General features: G+C 35.8%; 1 pseudogene; it reads right to left on the bottom strand.

Annotated features, from left to right (window-relative positions):
- Positions 1–4,179: 4,179 nt before the first annotated feature.
- Positions 4,180–6,824, bottom strand: LOC113040601 (protein NLRC3-like; annotated as a pseudogene).
- Between the last annotated feature and the right edge of the window lie 2,142 nt (positions 6,825–8,966).

Below are 8,966 nucleotides of genomic sequence, written 5' to 3'. Positions count from 1 at the left end.
GATACAGTTGTTCTTCAGACTACATGAAGTGAAAACACCAGTTATAATCTTAATATTTACCAGTATGTTTTAGCTGACAAATACTGGTGATGATGATGATGATGATGATGATGGCAACTCATTCAGTCAGCAATCTCTTATACAAGACGCACAAAAAACACCCAGTAGCAATAATTTAAAAATGTCCTTGTAACATTGAAATAATATATGTCAATGTGTTGAGTGTACAGTGTTTATCCTGCAGTAGAGCATCGTGCCTAGATCTAGACTTAAAAAAATAAAACATTTAAACACTGTAATTTGCATTCAGAAACGGCTCCAATAAACCATATATGGTGACAACACCTCCCTTTATAAATCATGTGAATGTGTAATGTCCTCACCCTAAATAATGGAAAAAGAAAGCAGTACCGACTGAGAAGACATTCTTTGGTCTCACTAAACAGATCAGTGCGCTCTTTTTAAACATGTTTTCTGCACAGAGCATGGTTTGCAGAATCCTCCAGCAAATCAAGATCAGTCATGACACTAAAGCTACATTTCAAATGACTTCCCAGCTGCATGCAAAAAAAGGCTTATCTTATTATTTTTGTCTTGTTTTTACTTTAAATCATCAAGATGCATTTACTATATAAGCAAAAATATATTTAGTCTTATTTCCTGGGGAGATAAACAAGACTAAATATCTCATCTAACTTGAACTATTAATTTATAAATGTAGTATTTGCAATTAAAGGACACAGGAAACACACAGTAGCACTTTCTTTTTGTAGTATTGCCATTCTAGCACTAGATTCTCTGCTTAAGCATGCTCAGAGTTGTGCTTATATTTACACACATTCCTATGTTAAAGTACAAGACGGAAGATCCCTAACTTTGCATGAGACTGTTCTTATGCACTCATTACACACACATCTGTGCATATGCACTGTTGATAAATGAGGGCCCTGAAATGTGGAGTTTATGCTGAAATTAAAGCCTGCAAATTGTCAAAATTTAAACGAACAAAACACTAATGATTGTCACAAAACTTACCTCAGTATCTCTAATTTGCAGTTTATATTCTCCAGGCCAGTGCAGAGTAGCTTCACTCCTGAATCCTGCAGATTATTATTGTTCATGTTCAGCTCTTTCAGATTGGTATCTGATCCAAGAACTGAAGCCAGAGCTGGACAGCTTTTGTCTGTTAAGCCACAATCATTTAGCCTACAAGAGAAATAAATCAAATCACAGAGTTAGATACATGTAATACATTCGTTAAATACAAAAATAAATGTATACCAATACACTGCATATATATTAGAATTGTATTGATTGAAATTGATTCAAATAAAACTTAATAAAATATGTAAATGTATAACAGGTTTATATCATTAATGGCAATGGGTTATACATTTAAAAGTGCTGCTCTATTATCTGGATGAGTGTCTTGAGATGGAGAATCTGGAGGATAATCATTTATGCATTGAGATTTTGCAAGAGTACATCTGCTTTATAGCAGAAGTTGTAGAAGTTGAACTCAATATTGGAGTATAAACAACTAAGGAACAATGTGTTTTATAATAACATGTCAGCTTGTCTTGCTGAAAAGAGATATTTTTACATAAAACCCATGTAAATCTAATAAAACAGCTTTGCACTTTAATTACAAAGGAAAAAAAAGTTCAAGAAATTGTTTTGACTTGACCCTAAAAGATATATATACTTATAACAAGGGGTGGGGGAAAAAAACAATACGGTATAGTATCGCAATGTTTTCCGCAGCAATACGGATCTTTTAGTATACCATTTGGTAGAATTATAAAATCAATTTATTGGCAGTCAACTAGATGCTGGTGTTGAGTTTTTTTTTTTCTGGTGAGGTCAGCTGGGCCACCTTCTGAAATAAAGATGACGGCATCGCGGAAAGTTATCAGATGGAGATGTGTAGCACTGCGTGAGGCAAATGGTGGTCACACCAGATACTGACTGGTTTTCGGACACCCCCCTTGGACCATCAATACAGTAAACTGCACATTTTAGAGTGGCCTTTTATAGTGGCCAGCCTAAAGCCCCTTTCACACTGAACATTGGACCCAGTAAATTGACGGGTCACCTTATGTGTGAACGCAAACACGTCCCAGGATTGATCCAGGGTTAGGGACCTAGTAACATTGCCGGGTTCAGTCCCGGAACGAGCTCTGTGTGAACACAAGTCAGAACTAATGCTGTAAAGGGTGTGTCGTAGTGATGACGCACGATATCACGTGACTCTTTTACCAGGTGTTTTGAAGGCAGATCAATGTTCGCTACTAAAAAATGTGCAAATTGTAATGAAGCAGAGATCAGTTAGTTCCTCACTTTCTGCGCTGAAGCGGAGATCGTTTGCCATCTTAAGTGAAAGTTAACCTGCCTAGCGTTTTCAACTCGTACATTACACGCCACACCCTGATGTCACATGTCTTTACGGGACCTTTAGGGGTTGTGTGTGAACGCACGCACATATTCCAGGTAATCACTGGTAGTGTGAAAGTGCAAAATCTAGCGACCCGGAAACAGTTGCCGGGAAACATTAGCCGTGTATTTGCCGGAATCACAGTGTTAAAGTGGCTAAAGGCTAATCATGCTGTCAAATCAGCATCTTGATATGCCACACCTGTTAGGTGGATGGATTATTTCAGCAAATAGAAAGAGAAGTGCTCACTAACACAGATTAAAACAGATTTGTGAACAATATTTGAGAGAAATAGGTCTTTTGTGTACATGGAAAAAGTCTTAGATCTTTGAATTCAACTCATGAAAAATTGGGGTGAAAACAAGTGTTGGATTTATAATTTTGTTCAGTTTAGGTATGCACCTACATCTGCAAATTATTGAAGAGAAAAATGGCAAAAAATCTTGCTCCTGTTTGCAGTAGCGATACTGTGCTGTAACATGGTATATCTGTACGCTGTGATCTGATAATAACTTTGTAGGACTATATTTATTTAGATAGTCCAAAAAAAATTAATTAATAAATCCAACAACTTATAACTGATTCTGTTACATTGAAGTGGATAAAAAAGTATTTATTGATATTTAATATTAAGGTAACAGTTTACAATAAGGTTCAATTAATGTTTGACACAAACAAACAATGAACAATACATTACAGTATTTATTCGTCTTTCTTAAATTTTGTTAATGAGAATACAGTTGTTCATTGTTAGTTCATGTTTATTAAGAGTGCATTAACTGTTAACTAGCACAACTGTTGATTGTAATAATGAATTAGTAAATGTTGAAATTAATATGTAAGGGTTATTTCAGGCAAAAATGTAAATTATAAAATTATAAAATAACAAAAATTACGACTTCACACTGTACGTCAACAGTCACAGCAGTCGCGCTCACAATAGACCCGGAAGAGATGACGATGCTGAATAAAGTCATAATTTTTGTTATTTTTGGACCAAAACCTGTTTTCGATGCTTCAACAAATTTTAACTGACCCTATGATGTAACATGGACTTTGATGATGTTTTATTACCTTTCTGGACATGGGCGGTATATCGTATTTATACATTTTCAATGGAGGCAATTTCTCATTTTTGGCTGAAATAACCCTTGAAATAAGATTAATACATTCTTAGATTGCAAACTAAAGTATGTAACCTTGTGAACCTTACTGTAATGTAACCCAGTATTAACATCAATTCTGTCCAGGTTTATTGTGCTGTTTTCAGGAAAAGTGTGGTTATTTTATTAGTTTGTGTTTTTTTTTTAAATTCAGTATCATTAAAATTGAGTTAAATTTAAAAAGTCTTACAAAATAAATGTATATTATTTCATAAATTAATAAATAATCATTACAAAGCATTTTTGGTTTTCAGCCAAGTGCATCCAGAATTTTCGGTTTCTGTTTCAGCCCAGAATTTTCATTTCGGTGCATCCCTAGATATAAGACTGCATGTTTAATTTAACTTGAACTGACATATCACAATATAAATATCACAATATAATCTCAGAATATCTCAATATATTGGCACAAGTATCGTGATAATATCGTATCGTGAGGCCTCTGGTGATTCCCACCCCTACTTATAACTGGTATATGGTTAATTATCACTATAAATCGTGGTGTCCAAGCCTGCTATGCATCAATGTAGATTCATGTAATTTTAAGATGAGAACAAAACACGACAAGATATATTAAATAACTTACAGAGCTCTTTTGCAGGTTTTGATGACTGCTGATAATCTAATGAGACACTCGTCTGATTTCTTGAATTTCTGAAGCTCAAACTCCTCCAGCTCCTCCTCTGATGTCAACAACACAAAGACCAAAGCAGACCACTGGGCAGGTGAAATATCAGCAGATGAGAGACTTCCTTTGCTAAGGTGGGTCTGAATGTCTTTCACCAGAGTTTGGTCGTTCAGTTCATTCAGACAGTAGAACAGATTGATGGATCTCTCTGGAGACAGATTCGACTCTAATTTCTGCTTGATGTACTGAACTATTTCCTTTTTGCTCTTCTCATTTCCATTTTGCTGTGTCAACAGACCCTGTAATAGTTTCTGATTGGACTGGAGTGACAAACCAAGGAGGAATCGAAGAAAAAGATCCAGGTGTCCATTATCACTCTCTAGTGCCTTGTCCACTGCAGTCTTGAGCAAATCAATCATGGTTTTACCTTTATATTTCCATTTTGTAGACTCATGAACAAATATACTTTTCTTCTTTATGTCTAGAAACAGATGTGCATAAAGGGCTGCAATAAACTCTTGAATGCTCAAGTGAATGAAGCAGTACATGGTACCAAGAGTGATCCCTGTTTCCTCCTTAAAGATCTGGGTACACATGCCTGAGTACACTGATGCCTTATAGACGTCAATATCACAGGCTTCCAGATCTGTGTCATAGAAGATCACATTGTTTCTTTCCAGCTGATCAAATGCCAGTTTCCCCAGTGAAAAGATGGCATCTTTATCCCAGGAAACATCTGGTGTATGTTCTCCATCATACTTTCGTCTGCTCTGCTGGATCTGAAATCTGAGGAAGTGTGTGTACATTTGTGTCAGAGTCTTAGGAGTGTCTTCAGTATTTGACTCCTGCAGTGTTTTGGAGGCATCATCAGCCTGATTGTTTTTCACAACATTATTTATTTTCTCCTCTAAAATGTTCTGGAGAACAGTGGCTGAAATCCAGCAGAAGACTGGGATGTGGCACATGATAAAGAGACTCTTTGATTGTTTAACATGATCAATGATTTCTTTGGCCTGATTCTCATCCGTGAATCTTTTTCTGAACTACTCCTCCTTTTGTGCATCATTGAATCCTCGTATCTCTGTCAGCCGGTCGATACAGTCAGGAGGAATCTTACTGGCAGCTGCTGGTCTGCTGGTGATCCAGATGAGAGCAGAAGGAAGCAGATTTCCCTTGATGAGGTTCGTCAGGAGAACATCCAGAGAGGCTGGTGATGATACATCAGACCACGTCTCATTATCCTTAAAGTTTACAGGAAGTCGACATTCATCCAATCCATCAAGAATGAACAAGACTTTGAACTGATTTCTTCTTGTAAGGTTCAGTCCTTTTGTCTCTGGGAAAAACTGAGTTATAAGGTCCATCAAACTTAGTTTTTCTTGCTCCTTTAAGTTCATCTCTCTAAATGGAAGAGGAAATATGAAGCTGATATCTTGATTTTCTTTTCCTTCGGCCCAATCCAGAACAAACTTCTGCACAGAGACTGATTTTCCGATGCCAGCAACTCCTTTTGTCAGTACAGTTCTGATCTGCTTGTCTTGTTCAGGTGCTTCAAACAAATGTTTGCACTCAACCTGTATCTCCTGTGATTCATGACGTCTGGAAGCAACTTCAATCTGTCTCACCTCATGTTCAGTATTGACCTGTTCACTACAACCCTGAGTGATATAGAGATCTGTGTAGATGTTCTTCAGAAGTGTAGAGTCTCCTTGCTTTGCAATTCCTTCAAACACACATTGATACTTCTTCTTTAGGCTACACTTTAGCTGATGAATGAAGAACAGCTCATCTAAACACAGGAATAAAAATACAGATATTATTTAATCTTACTTTCTCTCTTAATATATAAGTGACAATCTGACAGATGATCACGAGTCTCTTACCTTCTAGAGTATCAGCAGCTTCATCTTGCTTCATCTCTCTCAGGAAGTAGAGCGTGATATCAAGAGCTGCTTCTTTCATACTGCATCTGTTCTCATTAAAGTCCTTCACAAAGTATTGCTTGTCCTCTTTTTGTAATATTTTCTTAAACTTTTCCAGCTCATTTTTTAGAAATGTGATTATTTTCTTCTCAAGATCCTACAAACAAAAGCAAAACAAAAAATAAAGACAAAAGAACAAAATTGAACCAAATCCACATCTGGTCCAAATGATCTAATCAGTAATTAAAAATATGTGTAAAAGAAACAAGAAACATTGCTCAGTAATTGCTCAATTTATTTGTTATAAATATAATCATTAATTAAATATTTTTTCACCTGGAAGATTCCTAGGAGTTTGTCTGTGAAATTCTTGTGGTTCCTGTTAATCTGGAAGTCTGAGTCTAATGTCTCATAATGCAGTCTGTTAAAATGGAGAATAAAATTAATTTTGTGATTTTTATTTAATCAAACACAAAGAGCAAACATCAGGTGTTAATGCTGCAGTTATAAGTTAATGCTGTTAAAGTGAAGGTTCTATTAGAGTACAAATCTAAGTTTTTCTGGCCTATAAGGAGAGAACTAATGACACAAAGAACAGAAAGAAACAGTTCTTCAGTCTCGTTTGAAATGGTTTAATGCTGCAAATGGTAATACAACAGATTAAATGACATATTCATGTGTCTATGGTGAATTTATGCCTCCTTGCTGCTGCTTGTGTAACTGTATTACTGGAAAGAAGCTCCAGACCGACTTCAATGAAAAGGAAAGCAGATATTATTCTGTGATCTACTGTTTTATTTACTTAATTTCTATCACAAATATCCCAGTGGAGAAATTAGCTAATGCTTTGTTGTAATAAACCAAATGAAATACCTTTCAGTAGCTGATGGTGTTTCTTTACTGAACTTCAGTGGTTCACCTTTTGAGCAGTCACTCTTCACAGACACAGAGCTGGACACATGTGAGTCTGATCTTACACTGATGACACAAAAAATAAAAAATAAAGAGAGAGAGATTCTTCAGTCTCATTTGAAAAGGTTCAATGTTGTGAATGGACTATTCTGTAGATAGATGGACACTTTCATGTTTGATTGTCACATTCATTATTGAATTGATGCTCTCTAGGGTTTGTGCAACTGTATTACTGTAAATAAGCTCAAGACACAGTTCAGTGAAGAAAAAAGCAGAAACTTTGTTATTTTACTGTATTAATTACTTATTTTCTATCACAGATACACTAGTGGAGAAATTAGCTAATGCCTTGTTGTAATAAACCAAATGAAATACCTTTCAGTAGCTGATGGTGTTTCTTCACTGAACTCCAGTGGTTCATGTTTTGACCGGTCACTCTTCACAGACACAGAGCTGGACACATGTGAGTCTGATCTTACACTGATGACACAAAGAAGAGTGTGGGAACGTTTTTAAGATTTTGATACAATAAATTTCATTAAAAAAAAAGAAAAGAAACTACAATATATACTGCAATGCAAAAGGAGAGTAGAGTATAAGTCCCCTTCCATCACACTAGAGTCCAAGCTCTCTTCTGTCACATCAGTATCATCCTCATCTAACACAAGCTTCATTTCTACCATTGTCCCATATTCAGCTTCATTCTCCTCAGTCGTCTCACTTCTCTCACCTTCCTCATTTATATCTTCTCCAGCAATAGTGACACAAACCCCAGCTTCAACACTCATCCATCCTTTCATTATTTACAGCTTCAGCATCGTTCACTTTCTCACCACAGACACTTCTGATGCAGCCCTTCCATTATATCAACCAACTAATCAAAATCAGTTTCATCTGCGTTATACTTCAAGACCATGTAAACCTGTCATCTAAAACAAATGACAGAGTTTTACAGTCAAGTGGGATCTTTTTGATTTGGAAATTCACTGGATATTGCCTCTCATAACATCAAAGTCTCGTTACACATTGATGCTATTTTTTATTAATTTGAAATGAAAGAATGAAAGAGAGATTAAGGTGAAGAAACTGAATACAAACAGTATCTTTCCGGAGCCAAAAAATAAACAATGTTCTGACTGCTATACATAATATTTATTGCTGTAGTATTAGTAGATGTTTTATTAATGCAATGATGCCCATCACAGACAGACTTGTTATATGAGGAAAAATTAAGACATTCAACGTGTTGTGTTAAATAATTACATATCTGTCTCCAGAGTCAAATCACTGAGATTCCTTCTGAAATTAGTCTGTGGATTATCTAACCTTAATATTATATTTATAGGCCTATCCATAATATTTGAGCCATTCAATGCTATGGATCAAAGAGCTCTCCTGTATAGACATAAAAAAAAGACTGGATTCAGGCTAACATTTTCTCCTAACATGTGTCCCTGGGAATCGAGCCCACAACCTTGCGCTGCTAACACAATGCTCTACAACTTGAGCCACAAGAAATTATTACTCATTTTAGTTCATTTAACACTTTACAGCAAAAGATACTTCAGTTTGCAATGATTATTTTGACTCGCTTAAGTTACCATATTATTTACATTTTCTATCCACTAAAAGTGCAACCTGAAACTAAAGTGTAAAACATTTTAATTCTGGGGTTGTGCAGGATTTAAATATTCCTGTATATTAGACATTTAACAAGTTTCTAGCTGTTTTTAACCGGAGACAATCTAAGCACCTTTAGAGGAAGTTCTGCTCTGTTTTGTAAATCATTTGACTTGACAACAGTGAGAGAAAACACTGCTTGTTGAAAAGTGTTAAAACTTCTGTAATAGCAGACTCAGTCTTACCTCTGTTTCTGTGAGAGACTCATCTTTCCTCTCTTCTCTGAC

This window comes from Carassius auratus, chromosome 22 (assembly GCF_003368295.1).
Source record: "Carassius auratus strain Wakin chromosome 22, ASM336829v1, whole genome shotgun sequence".
NCBI classification, from domain to species: Eukaryota; Metazoa; Chordata; class Actinopteri; order Cypriniformes; family Cyprinidae; genus Carassius; species Carassius auratus.
This window is presented reverse-complemented; position numbering and strand designations above follow the sequence as displayed.